General features: G+C 38.1%; 1 protein-coding gene across 4 annotated transcripts in view; it reads right to left on the bottom strand.

Moving 5' to 3' along the window:
- Positions 1 to 17,053, bottom strand: part of znf462 (zinc finger protein 462) — a 90,800-nt gene that overhangs the window by 37,852 nt on the left and 35,895 nt on the right. Inside the window, exon 1 of one of the 4 annotated variants that reach the window (XM_061927261.1) lies at positions 331 to 427. The exons of the other annotated variants lie outside the window; for them this stretch is intronic. The gene's annotated coding sequence lies outside the window, so the exon portion shown is untranslated. Of the gene's footprint in view, positions 1 to 330; positions 428 to 17,053 lie in introns of those variants that run through there. 4 annotated transcript variants of the gene reach the window in all.

The raw sequence follows: 17,053 nt of genomic DNA, 5'->3' as shown, positions 1-17,053 counted from the left end.
CATGCCACCGGCCTTTTTTGCATTTCAAACGGTTATATTTCACAAGGTATCAGTGCTCATCAAAGTTTATTGATCTAGCCCTTAATCACAAATGCCTTAAAGGGCTTCACAAACCTCAAAGTGATGATACCCACAAAAGTAAAAGGTAATAGCGACAAAAAAACTAAAATCTAACCGAAATACAGATGATCTACAGCCACTACAGAGTTCATATTTTCAAGTATTTGTGTTTTCTTTGGCTTTTTTACATTTCAAATGGGTATCTGTGAAAGACCTAAATTAAGACCTGACATTTTAAAACATGACACATTTAACCACTATATAACTTACCATCAATTGTCCACAACAGCAACCAAAAAAAACACTAGTATATTCTATAACAGTCAATTTGAAGTCTCAAATCCATTTCTGGTGTACCAGACTGACATGCAGAACAACACCCAAAAACAAAAAGGTGCTATGAAGATTATTGCGCACTCTGTGACATCATATAAAGGAGTCAGGCAAAAAGGCAAAAAACGCTCAGGCTAAGAACATAACTTTGGAAAGAGTTCACTCTGTGGGTGGAATTTTCCAAAATTTGACCAAAAACAAAAGAGTTCACCAAGGGCCAAAATGCATCGAAGGACATCCATATTGAAAAAGATCTTGTCATCTCGTGCCATCTTAATAAATAATGGCCCAATGATTTCAAATGAAGGCCTGCTCTTTAAAGGGAGGAGACAATAGCAGCAGGTAGACGATGGCGCAATGACAACACCACAATCAATACATGATGAAGATAAAATAGGTTAAGACTGCGGTGCAAGCATTAGTCCACTATCCAGCTTTGAGGCACGTGCGTGTTTTCAGGTCCATTCCGACAAAGAGCTGAGCTCGCTGGAGAGGAATGTCATTGTGTCTGCAGGATAGCAAGCAGAGAGAAAGACAGTGCAGGCAGGCTCAAGATGGCTACTCCTCATCCTCTGATGTCAGAGGCCCTGAAGTGAGAAGAACTTTACATCTAAAGTGTTTAGTCGGTTTCCTACTCCTACTACATGTTTATTTGAACGCCAATGGACTTGCATAGTCCCTGCACGCATCTAGGTTTTCTTTTTGGACTGAAAAATAACGTGACTATACCCATCTATGTGTGAAGCTGTATTCCATAAAACTAATTTCTGACCTCTGATGGAGAAAAGTGCAATAGAAAGAGAGTCTACTCACAAGGGATGCAAATGGACTTCATTAAATTGCAGGAATCTGATGCCACACAGCATAAAGACATAAAAGACTATTTAAATGTTTATGAATTGGTTATTAGCGATAACATTCTTTAACGCAAATTATTCGACATGGAAATTTGTGCGCAAATGATTTGATGTTGACTATTGTTCCATCAAAATCACCAAAACAAATCTTAGCTTAATGCAGTCATAAGACAGGTTTTTTCTTTAGGTTTGATTAAAGCATTTTAAACGCTGTCAAAATTAAGACATTCAGATCAGTCTCAAATGCGGCATACAATATGTGATATAATTGGCTCTGTTTTGGTTCCAGTTTCTGTCAGATAGTAAACTAAGTTATTAAAGCATAAAAATCATAAACCTTTGTAAGATTTCTAACGTAACACTCTCCAAGGAAGTGTTTTAAATGTAGAAAAAATGGGGGTTGAGAAACACTGATCTAGTGTACATACCGCATTTTTACGGACTATAAGCCGCTACTTTTTTCCAACGTTTTGACCCCTGCAGCTTATAAAACGGAGCGTCTAATTTAAGGATTTTTCTTCACTAAAGGCCATAATGCTTTGTATTTAGCAAATAGTTTTCATATTACTCAACAGAGACACTGAAAAGGTGTGTTAGTGTTTGTGCTATGGCACCATCTTTTGGATGAGTTTGCTCACTGCAGGTGCTGCAGGTTGAAATTGTACTTGGATGGGGGGGCTCAAATATACACAATCATAACAATAAATAAAATAGCGAAACAAAGTTGTACATTACTTAACTGACAATCAAGTTAGAACATTTTTAAACACAAGTGCAAAGTAACAATATAAACACTACAGTTTAAACAGATATATTAAAAAGATCAAATGCAAAACAAAATTAAGTTTGGCAGATTCCGAGTAATAACAAGACAACAGGACAGCACATTTAAAAAATGCTAGTTTAGAAAAGTATTTAATAGCAGCATGTCTTTGGCGATGTATGTCTGTGAGCGCACACTATTTTGTTTACACTCACCAGTCACCTGGCTTCTTCATCAAGCGCAAAGTTAGTTTGGACTGTCGAGTGGTTGTATTTCAAGTGGGCGTTGTTGTAGTCACACACATTTTGCAAACTGGCTCCTTCGGTGTTGATAGGCTCATCTTGTTCCAAAAGTTTAAACTGAAATATTCCCACATTGGTGCAGTGGCATCTGGTTTTGTGATCATTTTATCCATGTTAGACTTAGACTTCCTTTTTATTGTCATTCAAATTTGAACTTTACAGTACAGATAATAATAAGGTGCAGATATAAATAAATAGATTACTGTACAGATAAATATATTGCACTTTTGCATATGCATCCACGTCTATGGATGTATGTTATATTGTCTTTATATTCCAGCGAGTTCATCCATTTTTGGGGGGAATTGAAGGGATTATTATGATGCGTTCAAGAGTTTTACGGCCTGAGGGAAGAAGCTGTTACAGAACCTGGAGGTTCTGCTTCGGAGGCTGCGGAACCCCTTTCTAAAGTCCAGCAGTGAAAACAGTCCTTGGTGGGGGTGGGAGGAGTCTCTGCAGATTTTCTGAGCCCTCGTCAGGCAGCGTTTTTTTGCGATCTCCTAGGAGGATCTTTTCAGCCGTCCTTACCACTCTCTGGAGAGACTTCCAGTCTGAGGCTGGAAGTTAGCTGCTACATGCTAACTAGTTGCACTGCGGGATGCTCGCCGGCATCGCGTCGCTGCTCAAACAGTCCAAGACACTTAATGAGAACAAGATAATTCACCCTCTTCTTTTCATTCCGCTATAGTACAAACGCGCGTAGCCGCTAAAAGCCACAACAATTGTGAATGCTCTTGAAGTATGCACATGACGATTTATCGGCGCTGGAAAACATACCGACGTTAATTTTGATTTATCATCAGTTAATTGACTGACAGAATATCGGCCCAAGCCAAGATAACTGCAACTTTACAGTTTCCTGTCAGCAGAGGGGGATAAGGCTGGCCGGCAGCAGATACTACGATGCCCACATATGTACATCTGTCAATCTGTGACGTCACAAACTGTCCTCTGGTAAAATAAAATGCATAATGCAGGACTGGGCGATATGGCCTTTTATTAATATCTCGATATTTTTAGGCCATGTCACGATACACGATATATATCTCGATATTTTGCCTTAGCCTTGAATTAACACTTGATGCATATAATCACACCAGTATGATGATTCTATGTGTCTACATTAAAACATTCTTGTTCATACTGCATTAATATATGCTTATTTTAAACTTTCATGCAGAGAGGGAAATCACAACTAAGTCAATTGACCAAAAGTGTATTTATTAAACAGTTATTAAGCAGTGGCACAGACATTCATGTCATTTCCAAAACAGAAAGTGCGAGATTGTCAGAGACATTTTTAAAACAAGCTATTAGTGCACTTTTGTGCATGATGTCACTAAGATGACAAATCAAATAACACTAAATTAAAGTGCACTTTTTGTACAGAATGCCACTACAATAGATTAAAACAAATAAAGTGCACTTTTGTGCATGATGTCACACAAGATATTTCAATAAGTGTCAAATAAAAATGAGCTGCATATCAAATAGTGTATGTCCTTCGCTATGTGGTAGGTTCCTGCGGACATTATCTCCTTCTGTTGTTGACTAATTGTTTCATACGGTGTTGATCTGGAAATAGTTGCTTCGGCATTTTGTTGATGTGTTTGTGGCACCGAACAGAGATGTTGACATGCGGAGTTTCAAGCACTCTTCATTCTCTAGCGGGTGACTTTTCAAATGATGCAACATTAGCAGTGGTGCTACTTTTTGTAGCAACGCTTTTGCCGCATAATTGTTCAACATATTCCCGCTTGAAGCCAAACCACCGCCAGACAATGGACCCCGTGCTGTTTCTCTTTGGAATTAATTCTTCCTTCATTTGATACCAGATTCGCACCTTCTCTCTCTCATATTACCACTCGCACTGTACCGTTAGCATCACAGCTAATGTTACCATGTCGCTGCACACGTGACGTATGTAAGAAGGCGCGCTTGTTTTAAGTCTCTGTGAGAAGGAGAGACAAGAAAGAGTGGGAAACGCCTGTAGTGTAATGCCCGCAGCTAAAAGCAACTGCTTGAGTACGTATACTTGAATATCACGATATAGTCATTTTCTATATCGCACTGAGACAAACCCGCGGTATATCGATATATCGCCCAGCCTTAATTCAGGGCATCTTAAAATGCATGCAAGCCATACTTGCCAACCCTCCCGGATTTTCCGGGAGACTCCCGAAATTTAGCGCCTCTCCCGAAAACCTCCCGGGACAAATTTTCTCCCGAAAATCTCCCGAAATTCGGGCGGACCTGAGTGACGTGTCGACAGCCTGTCCGCTTTCCCACAATATAAACAGCGTGCCTGCTCAATGATGTCATAACTGTAGAATGATCGAGGGCGAGTTCTTGGTTTCTTATGTGGGTTTATTGTTAGGCAGTTTCATTAACGTCCTCCCTGCGCGGTAACAACACACAACAACAGCAGTCACGTTTTCGTCTACCGTAAAGCAGTTCGTCTGCCGTAAACAGCAATGTTGTGACACTCTTAAACAGGACAATACTGCCATCTACTGTACATGCATATGTGACAATAACATCTAGGGCTTTTAGAGAGTGCACAAATGCGCACACAACAAGGAGACAAAGCAGAATGCATCATCAGAGAGGGTGTTCAGCATTGTTAGAAAAATAGTGACAGAGAATAGAACAAGGATGGACAATTCAACCCTTAACTCAACAATGCGTAGATGAGTGTTATGTGTGTGTATACGTGTAAATAAATGAACACTGAAATTCAAGTATTACTCTTATTTATATATATATAAAAGAAATACTTGACTTGGTGAATTCTAGCTGTAAATATACTCCTCCCCTCTTAACCACGCCCCCAACCGCGCCCGCGCCCCCTCCCCCACCTCCCGAAATCGAAGGTCTCAAGGTTGGAAAGTATGATGCAAGCTCACGCCCAAATGCGTGAACCTTTTGATTTGACACTTTGGCACCGTTTAACACGAGCATCCAGTATTCCAAGTCAGAAAAGAGGAAAATCTGCAAAATATCTTCTAACCCAAGGATGCTATTTGCTTCCGCATATAGCATCATAATAAGTTGATGGCAATTCAAAGCGTTGCATTATGTGGACGACCTGGCTGCTCAGTGGACATACTTGTGAAGTATAGAGCTTTTTTCTAAGTTGCTAATCCTCGCCTCCATGGCAGCAACTAAAGGTATCATTAGCACTGGAGGACGAGGAATAGCTAAGCATAAGACACACCAAGCAAGAGAGAGCAAGAGGAGACTAGAAGCCATGCTAATCATTAAGCTAGCTTGAATGTTAAGTAGTAAAACAATAGAATAAGTGTTTTGTACACTTAAACAGAAGTCTATCTGGAAGTAGGTTGCAGCAGAGAGTAACCAATTATGAACAGAAAATTTGCAAGTAGATTAATAAGAGTGCAGAGAGAGACTAATACAATTACGGTACCCAAAGCGTACACATCCGAAAACCAAAAATGACCCAGGACATTACTGTATACGTCAAAAGTCAAAGGAATAGCTTTTGTAACCGGTTTTAAAATGATTTTATTATAATTTATATGCCAATCAATATATAGTGATTTATATCGTTATCACAAAAAGCTGCAATATACAGGTAAAAGCCAGTAAATTAGAATATTTTGAAAAACTTGATTTATTTCAGTAATTGCATTCAAAAGGTGTAACTTGTACATTATATTTATTCATTGCACACAGACTGATGCATTCAAATGTTTATTTCATTTAATTTTGATGATTTGAAGTGGCAACTAATGAAAATCCAAAATTCCGTGTGTCACAAAATTAGAATATTACCGTACTTAAGGCTAATACAAAAAAGGGATTTTTAGAAATGTTGGCCAACTGAAAAGTATGAAAATGAAAAATATGAGCATGTACAATACTCAATACTTGGTTGGAGCTCCTTTTGCCTCAATTACTGCGTTAATGCGGCGTGGCATGGAGTCGATGAGTTTCTGGCACTGCTCAGGTGTTATGAGAGCCCAGGTTGCTCTGATAGTGGCCTTCAACTCTTCTGCGTTTTTGGGTCTGGCATTCTGCATCTTCCTTTTCACAATACCCCACAGATTTTCTATGGGGCTAAGGTCAGGGGAGTTGGCGGGCCAATTTAGAACAGAAATACCATGGTCCGTAAACCAGGCACGGGTAGATTTTGCGCTGTGTGCAGGCGCCAAGTCCTGTTGGAACTTGAAATCTCCATCTCCATAGAGCAGGTCAGCAGCAGGAAGCATGAAGTGCTCTAAAACTTGCTGGTAGACGGCTGCGTTGACCCTGGATCTCAGGAAACAGAGTGGACCGACACCAGCAGATGACATGGCACCCCAAACCATCACTGATGGTGGAAACTTTACACTAGACTTCAGGCAACGTGGATCCTGTGCCTCTCCTGTCTTCCTCCAGACTCTGGGACCTCGATTTCCAAATGAAATGCAAAATTTGCTTTCGTCAGAAAACATGACTTTGGACCACTCAGCAGCAGTCCAGCTGGTGTCGGTCCACTCTGTTTCCTGAGATCCAGGGTCAACGCAGCCGTCTACCAGCAAGTTTTAGAGCACTTCATGCTTCCTGCTGCTGACCTGCTCTATGGAGATGGAGATTTCAAGTTCCAACAGGACTTGGCGCCTGCACACAGCGCAAAATCTACCCGTGCCTGGTTTACGGACCGTGGTATTTCTGTTCTAAATTGGCCCGCCAACTCCCCTGACCTTAGCCCCATAGAAAATTTGTGGGGTATTGTGAAAAGGAAGATGCAGAATGCCAGACCCAAAAACGCAGAAGAGTTGAAGGCCACTATCAGAGCAACCTGGGCTCTCATAACACCTGAGCAGTGCCAGAAACTCATCGACTCCATGCCACGCCGCATTAACGCAGTAATTGAGGCAAAAGGAGCTCCAACCAAGTATTGAGTATTGTACATGCTCATATTTTTCATTTTCATACTTTTCAGTTAACCAAAATTTCTAAAAATCCCTTTTTTGTATTAGCCTTAAGTAATATTCTAATTTTGTGACACACGGAATTTTGGATTTTCATTTGTTGCCACTTCAAATCATCAAAATTAAATGAAATAAACATTTGAATGCATCAGTCTGTGTGCAATGAATAAATATAATGTACAAGTTACACCTTTTGAATGCAATTACTGAAATAAATCAAGTTTTTCAAAATATTCTAATTTACTGGCTTTTACCTGTACATTGCAATATGGATTTCAGGCCATATCGCCCATCCCTATTTTGAATGTTAATGAGGATTCTGTCGTAGACTCTGGATGTAATGTTTATAACCCCACCATGCATGCAAGTGTAAACGTAACACAGCTGTGTGCCTGACTGCTTTCAGCGCAATTCATTAATAGGCAGAGTGTAAAAAATACACTTTTTATTTTTTATTATTAGTCATTTGGATAGGTCAACTATTTGAAAAAGTACAGTAGAGAAGGGAATGGATTCATATGGCCCCATTTCTGGGTGGATGTCACATGAGAGAAAGATGGGCTGTTTATAATTTTGAAATGCAGTCAGCTGAAAATTATGAAAAGCGGCACTCTACATTAGGGATGTCCCAATCCAGGTTTTTGCACTTCCGATCCGATACCGATATTGTTTTTGCACTCCCGATCCGATACCGATACTGACCGATACCGATACTGACCAATACTGGCCTATCCGAGCATGTATTAAAGTTTAAAGTTATTTAGCCTACTTACCGGTAGTTGTCAGAATCATGTTGAAAAGGGTTTTAGTACTCTTGATAACAACTAGCCAGCTGAATTAGGGGAGTTTGAATAATACACAATGGTTGGTAACAAGAAACTGACCTGTTTATTCAAGGATAAACACAAAATAGACAAAATTATACATGGCAAACAGAAATGGCATCATTAAAACTATGGCTGGGCGATATGGCCTTTTTTCAATATTGCGATATTTTAAGGCCATATTGCGATACACGATATATATCTCGATATTTTGCCTTAGCCTTGAATGAACACTTGATGCATATAATCACAGCAGTATGATGATTCTATGTGTTTTGATTGATTGATTGAGACTTTTATTAGTAGGTTGCACAGTGAAGTACATATTCCGTACAATTGACCACTAAATGGTAACACCCGAATAAGTTTTTCAACTTGTTTAAGTCGGGGTGCACTTAAATTGATTCATGATACAGATATATACTATCAGATATATACTATCATCATAATACAGTCATCACACAAGATAATCACATTGAATTATTTATAATCTGGGGTGTGGAGGGGGGCGCCTGATGTAAGTGTCAAAAAGACAGCCAAAAGAGTTTGATATGAGAATAAATCTAAAGTTAAAATATAGGGTAGAAATGCACCCATTTGCAGGAAATGTAGTCTTGATTTTCAAAATGTTCTTTCAAGGCTTGCATGTCTACATTAAAACATTCTTCTTCATACTGCATTAATATATGCTACTTTTAAACTTTCATGCAGAGAAGGAAATCACAACTAAAAAAATCACTAATTTTTTCATACGGTGTTGATGTGGAAATTTTTGCCTCGGCATTTTGATGGTATGGACGTGTGGCACCAAATGGAGATAAGCGTCTCGACAGACGTTACAATATTTGAACAATGATGACGAAAACTGTTTTCTCTGTCTTGTCCGTGTGTCGAAAATTGTTATGCGCTCATTTTTTTATTTGATTTTGTGCGTGGCATAGATTTGCCGTGCGCAGAGGACGTTTGAGCAGGCGCGCACCTTAGCGGCTGCGCTAGCATCACAGCTAACGTTAGCCATGCTGCTACCTCTCTGCTGGTAGAGGACATATACGTATGTGACGTGTGTAAGAAGTTGCGCTTGCTGTCTGTGAGAAGGAGACAGAAGAAGGAGTGGGAAGAGCCTGTAGTGCAATGCCAGCAGCTAAAAGCAACTGCGTGAGAATCCATAGACCTGTGGATGTGTTGAAGGTGTGCTGGAAAATTCGGAAGGGAAATAGGGAGCAGCAGAAAAGTGGAATGTATTATTTAAATCTGTGCGTTGGAAAACACGGACCGGAGGTTTTTTTTTTAACTGGATCTGGATCTGCATTTTCCCTTGCCTTGCCGATACGCATTTTTTGGCAAATATTGGCGGCCGATCCGATCCAAATATCGGATCGGGACATCCCTACTCTACATATCAACTGACTTGGTGGTCAAAGTTGGAATTTCCACAAAACACATTTTAAGATATTCAACACTACTGCCATCTGGTGGATAAAGTAAATAGTGCACTCCTCACCTCAATTTGTCACATTTCATGTGTCAGGCAAACCGTGGTGAATGGGGCCATATGAATCCCCCTCCTACTGTAGCCGAAAGATTAGTCATTTGAAAATGAGTTGTTAGTGGCAGCAATGGGTAAGATTTGACTAGTTATTTCAAACTCATACTCAACTGACTTGCTGGTCATGTGACTCTTGAGACGCTATACAGGTTCCAAAACCCACAATAAGGTCATTGGGTGGGTACCAAAAAAATCCTCAATAGTGCTAACTTGCTTTCAGACAATTATTTGAGCACCTTAAAATCCCAAACTTGTTGTCTGCTTTTTGTCAGTTGGTGAGTCGCAGATAACAGTGGTTCAAAAAAGGAAAAGCTGGCCCGAACTGATTGACCTTTATATTCCAATGCAACCTCTCTCTTCTCTTCACAAATGACAAATAACATGCGACGCTGACAGACAACACTGACACTTCATGACTGACATCAGTCCAAATATGCCCAGTATGCCAACTCAGTCATACAATATGTTTTGTACTCTTACAAACATGTCTTAAAAATACATAATGTGGACTATGGTGCTGGGGTTTCTTTCGCAAGAAGGACCTCCTGGCCCACGTTTACAGTCAACAAAGACTTCATGGAACAAGGACAGCTCGAGATAAGGGTGGAGAGTATGAATAGAAAGAAGTGCACAGGAAAGAAACAGAGGAGCTATTTAACTTTAAAAGCCTAAAGATAATCATTGAAACAGTTTTTAAGGCTACTGCAACCACATCAATCATCTAAATGTCTTTTATGTAATTATATTACACAAAAGTACCTCATGATCCATGAATATTTCACAAGATCAACTTTCAAGGAAAAGATTCTTCTAAGAATTATTAAAAAGAAATGTGGCACCACAATATTGGCATTTGAGTCAGGTTATTATCTTTTTAGAGATTGCCAATGTAATCACACAATTAAGTGTAGCTCAAAGCAAACAGGGTTGGGATTTTTTTGTACCTAAAAATGTCAAATTTAGCATGCGCATTTGACTAGAAGTTTTCAATTTACTACAGTTGTCATTATAGATCAATGGAACATTAATCAATCAACATAGATCAATCAACATTACTCTCTGCCAGGAGGTGATGTAATCAATGGGGTTTGTTTGTCTGCTAGTGAGTCTTCTAGTTAGAAATATGAATCAAAACGTTATTGTTGCATTTTCATGAAACGTTCAGAAAATGTCCAAAATGGGGTAAGGAACAATTAAATAGATTTTGGGCATGATACTAATCACTTTTTAAGAGGATGAACTTCTGTGTGTGTATTTTAGCAGCCCTGCACAGACAAAGACAGTGGCTGACTAATAAGAGGCATCCCTCCGTTGTTCTCATTCCGCGAGAGGTAACTCAAAAAGTTATGGGCGGATTTTTATCAAACTTTCAGGAAATGTCCGAAATAGGATAAGTAACAAGTCATCACATTTTGGGGCTGATTTGAATCATATATTATGTTAATTCACAATCAACTAATTGAGACATGCTACTGAGGAGCATTAGTGATTTTACATGCCGATTTCAACACCTACAAAATGGTAATGAAAATTATAACTAAGATGGACATTACAGTCAAACAGCAAGTGTGTAATAGCAACGTAAGACTAGACTGGCACATTAAGCTTCATGGCAAATACTTCTTCCTGGCAAGGCAACACATCGTAGTCTATACACTTGTGCCATCTAATGTAATTAGATTATGCAATTATGTAGTAGATTATGCAATTTACTACATGCAAAGTCTATTATATAATACATGCAAATGAGACTCAAAAATGTAAGAAAACAAGATATAACAACTGGACAGCAAAGTTATCATAATCAGCTCATTGTTAATTACATTTTAAAAATACATTTTATTATTAAACAATGAACATTTGTTAACACAAGAACACATGCAAACAGTTCCAATTTTAAGTTAAGTACAGGTATCGATTGTTAAGTACCGGGAATTGGCACCGTATAGGTTAAAATGTGAAAGGTACCCGGGCACTTGAACATGTACAAGACAGCTGTGATTGACAACAATGAAAACCAATATTTCATTCGATCTGTGCATAAGTGTTTTACAAAGTTTAACTTCTAAATTTGGCTGGACGATATTAAAAAACAAAATAAAACCAGATATATTGCAATATGAAAGAAATGCATACATTTTTACCAGCTGACTTGAATAGCAATTTCTTATGCTGCACTGCTGCCCTCTTGTAGACAATTAACCTGCAATGATCTTATTTTTTTGTGGCTTCTGTCTGTTAGATATATTGTTACTATTTTCTTATATTGCTTGCTTATATTGTGCTGGCACCAGAGCACATTTGTTCTATCATGTGCAGATGTAAATTGAATAGCAATAAACAAACTTTTTGAGCTCTATCTTAAAATGGAACATTCTATCTTCATAATTACATTGAGAAACTGACGCAGAAACAACTTTTCTATCTTCACTAAACACCAGCAAATTTCTATGTAATATTCTAATTATACATTTTTTTAAAGAAATGCATTTTCAATGAAACTTTAATAAAAGAAAAAAAAAAAAAATTAAGTCATATTTATGGTCGATTGTAACTCAAGGTTGACTTCCGGACCTGTGCTCCACAAAGTGTCGCTGTACTGCCAACTCTAACCTCTGTGGGGTTAAGTGGTGATCAATGCAGTACAATAAGTCGACAGTTAAGAAGTAGAGGGCAATATTTGACATTTAAATGGAAAGAAACTTGAGCCACTTTGTAAAATAATGCAATAATTAAAAAATGTATCATTTAAATTACATCGGGGGTTTTTTGTCAAATTAATTATGACTGTTATGTAGTGCATGTTATATAGTGCACCCTTTTTGAACTCGAAGCCCAACTTTTCCACTACAGAGGGGTCTGGGACCCACTCAAATATTAAGTGATTTAGAAAAAGTGATCTAGTAATTGTATTTAATTATTATATCTAACCTATATACAGTTAACAACCTTGTCAAATGATATGAAACCCCATGTTCATCACAAATATTATAATTTATATATATACACAGGTAAAAGCCAGTAAATTAGAATGTTTTGAAAAACTTGATTTATTTCAGTAATTGCATTCAAAAGGTGTAACTTGTACATTATATTTATTCATTGCACACAGACTGATGCATTCAAATGTTTATTTCATTTAATTTTGATGATTTGAAGTGGCAACAAATGAAAATCCAAAATTCCGTGTGTCACAAAATTAGAATATTACTTAAGGCTAATACAAAAAAGGGATTTTTAGAAATGTTGGCCAACTGAAAAGTATGAAAATGAAAAATATGAGCATGTACAATACTCAATACTTGGTTGGAGCTCCTTTTGCCTCAATTACTGCGTTAATGTGGCGTGGCATGGAGTCGATGAGTTTCTGGCACTGCTCAGGTGTTATGAGAGCCCAGGTTGCTCTGATAGTGGCCTTCAACTCTTCTGCGTTTTTGGGTCTGGCATTCTGCATCTTCCTTTTCACAATACCCCACAGATTTTCTATGGGGCTAAGGTCAGGGGAGTTGGCGGGCCAATTTAGAACAGAAATACCATGGTCCGTAAACCAGGCACGGGTAGATTTTGCGCTGTGTGCAGTCGCCAAGTCCTGTTGGAACTTGAAATCTCCATCTCCATAGAGCAGGTCAGCAGCAGGAAGCATGAAGTGCTCTAAAACTTGCTGGTAGACGGCTGCGTTGACCCTGGATCTCAGGAAACAGAGTGGACCGACACCAGCTGGACTGCTGCTGAGTGGTCCAAAGTCATGTTTTCTGACGAAAGCAAATTTTGCATTTCCTTTGGAAATCGAGGTCCCAGAGTCTGGAGGAAGACAGGAGAGGCACAGGATCCACGTTGCCTGAAGTCTAGTGTAAAGTTTCCACCATCAGTGATGGTTTGGGGTGCCATGTCATCTGCTGGTGTCGGTCCACTCTGTTTCCTGAGATCCAGGGTCAACGCAGCCGTCTACCAGCAAGTTTTACAGCACTTCATGCTTCCTGCTACTGACCTGCTCTATGCAGATGGAGATTTCAAGTTCCAACAGGACTTGGCGCCTGCACACAGCGCAAAATCTACCCGTGCCTGGTTTACGGACCATGGTATTTCTGTTCTAAATTGGCCCGCCAACTCCCCTGACCTTAGCCCCATAGAAAATCCGTGGGGTATTGTGAAAAGGAAGATGCAGAATGCCAGACCCAAAAACGCAGAAGAGTTGAAGGCCACTATCAGAGCAACCTGGGCTCTCATAACACCTGAGCAGTGCCAGAAACTCATCGACTCCATGCCACGCCGCATTAACGCAGTAATTGAGGCAAAAGGAGCTCCAACCAAGTATTGAGTATTGTACATGCTCATATTTTTCATTTTCATACTTTTCAGTTGGCCAACATTTCTAAAAATCCCTTTTTTGTATTAGCCTTAAGTAATATTCTAATTTTGTGACACACGGAATTTTGGATTTTCATTTGTTGCCACTTCAAATCATCAAAATTAAATGAAATAAACATTTGAATGCATCAGTCTGTGTGCAATGAATAAATATAATGTACAAGTTACACCTTTTGAATGCAATTACTGAAATAAATCAAGTTTTTCAAAATATTCTAATTTACTGGCTTTTACCTGTATATATATATATATATATATATATATATATTTTTTTTAGTCTTAGGTCAGGCTGGTTAAAGAAATAAGTACTAACCAATGATACTGCATAAAAAGGGACTCATAAATGACTAATGAAAAATAAATTTACACACAATGATGTTGTGCTAAAATGTATAAACTAAATTAATAATGAATGTTTCTTAAGTAAACCGTCAATAAAATGTAAGTGCAAATGAAAATACAGCTTCAAAACTTAAGTCATATGTTTTGCGCTTAAGAAACTTCTTTATGACTTTTGCTCCGGATTCTGTTGTTTCAGATTGTCATTACTGCCACAAGTGGTAAAAGAAGTGTGTTACAACTAAGTATTTCTGCAGCCCATACAGACCACAGCTAAGAAACATGTATTTTTTGGGCGGCCCTCTACATAGCGCTCACGGCCCAACAGTGGGCTCGGGCCCTTTAGTTAAGAAACACTGATCGAGTGTACTGCATTATAATATAATAATAATATAAAATATAATAGCTGAGATAGGCTCCAGCGCCCCCCGCGACCCCGAAGGGAATAAGCGGTAGAAAATGGATGGATGGATGAATAATATATAGTATAGTATAATTGAATGAACAAATATGGTGGTACCATAAACTTAAATGAGACCAGGACTGAAAATCAGACAAGATATGCCGGTACACTCGTTTTGATGAGCATATCTGTTTGATATGATGTTTCAGCACTTGTGATAAGACAAAACAGTGCAGCTTACTCTCCTCACCATCAAAAAGCAATAGTGAGGTTCCTGAAATGATGTTATCACATGTCCCTCACATCTGAGAAAGTCTGAATACATAGAGATGAGACATCGATCATGACCGGCCAACCAAACGCTTGACGAGATGGCACTGATAGATGAGCGATCAGCCGCAAATTGTCAAAATATTCATAATTATCTGCTGAAATTGGATCAACGAATCGGTGACATAAATATGCCAGTTGTATACTCTGATTATTTAAAGAGTTTTCAAACTTGAAATAAATTATAACTTGACTTGAAAGGGTTTTTTTTGTTTGTTTTTTTAAAGTTAGGTCAACCAGCTGATGACCAGATGCTGTCCACCAGAAATTCTCTTGCAACTCCTCTTAAGAAAAACCTTACTCCAAATTTCAAGGGCTAGCATCAGTCGCTGTGGTGGCTAATGTTAGCGACTAGCATACAATATGGTTAGAAGTTTACATACATTCATCATGGGTAGGGATGGGAATAAAAGGTACTAACACCGCCTATAATGTTAGCGCCATTTGCCTCCTTATCATAGCTGCTTACCTGTTAAATTTAAATTAATGCTTACTCATTTAGATGAGTATGACGAGAGACAGATTCTGACTTGCTCCAAGGTGGGCAGTTTACGTCTACATTACCGCCCTCCTTTCACCACAGGAAGGAAGAGGACACTAGACTAATTTCATCGAGCAGTGACTTTATATGATTCAGGTACTACTGTACTATAAGTTTGTGATCAAAGCCTTGTACCCATTTGCCATAGTGCTCCTGATTTTTAGTAGGTGAATATTCAATTGCCGTCACAGAGAAGTTGTATGTTTTCCTACAACCAGATCTTCACTCAGTCAGTTCCATTATACAGGTGGAACTAAAATTAGAACATTGTGTCAAAGCCCATTCATGTCAGCAATTCAACTTAAAATGTGAAAGTAATATGTGATATTAACTCATTACATGCAAAGTGAGATATGTCAAGCATTTATTATACTTTTGACGATCATGGCTTAGTGATCATGGCTTAGTTTTTGAAAACCCCACATTTTCAATTCAAGGTTTTCATAAGCTATAAGTCATAATCATTGAAATTATATCAAGAAAAACCTTGAAATATCTTGAATTGGATGTTATGGGCCATATGCCGGTACTATTAGTTTCACCTTGTAAATCTAAACAAACCTTTGCACAATATATATATTTTTTTTTTAGTTTCACCGGTATGTTTTCTGGTGTGATAACGATTCTTTCAAGTTTTAAAAATTGTATTAAATGTTAAATTTTTGGATAATTTCCACATGTTTTATTTTGTTCAATTCTACAGAAAAATATGTATTTCTTATATTCACTTGAAAAAAAAGTTACTTTTTTCTATGCTATGTGCCTCTTAAAACCTTACTCGTGGCTTTGTAAGGTAATGTTGTGTCTAAACTAAACTAAAGCGATGCTAATCCACCTTGTTCTCCTGTTTTTGCCAAATAAGAATCGATAAAGAACCGAATTGTAAAACAGAATTCAATGTTAAACAGGAAAAATGTAATCAATTCCTTTCCCCAATCATGGGCATGAATGTCAAATTCATTTGGGAATGTATTTCAATCATTCTTATTCCAAAGTGAGATTATTATACAACATATTTAATGCTTTAAAAAAAAAAAAAGATTTGGGTGGATTTTCTCCAATCCACCTAGAGTAAAAATTATGCATACAGGCTAAAACATATACATGGATTCCTTTCAATCGTTTAATAAAGTGGTGCTTAAGGTTCTAGACAAGGGGTGTCAAACTTGTTTTCAATGAGAGCCACATCACAGTTATGGATGCCATCAGAGGGCTGTTTGTAACAATAATATAAAATTTGCCTATGCATTTGATTAATATTTTATGTACAAAGTAAAAACTAAATGTAGATTTTACTGTAAAAAAAACTGTCAACTCAGTCACCGGGATTTTACTGTAAAAAAATGCAATGTCATATTCAATACATTACGGTAAATAAAAAACAGTAACACTGAGTTTTTACTCAAAAAACTGGCAGCTTAGTTACCAGAATGTTACTGTAAAATTTACA

This window comes from Nerophis lumbriciformis, linkage group LG32 (genome assembly GCF_033978685.3).
Source record: "Nerophis lumbriciformis linkage group LG32, RoL_Nlum_v2.1, whole genome shotgun sequence".
Taxonomy (NCBI): Eukaryota; Metazoa; Chordata; class Actinopteri; order Syngnathiformes; family Syngnathidae; genus Nerophis; species Nerophis lumbriciformis.
The sequence above is the reverse complement of the archived record's forward strand: the minus strand, read 5'-3'. Positions and strand labels throughout refer to the sequence as shown.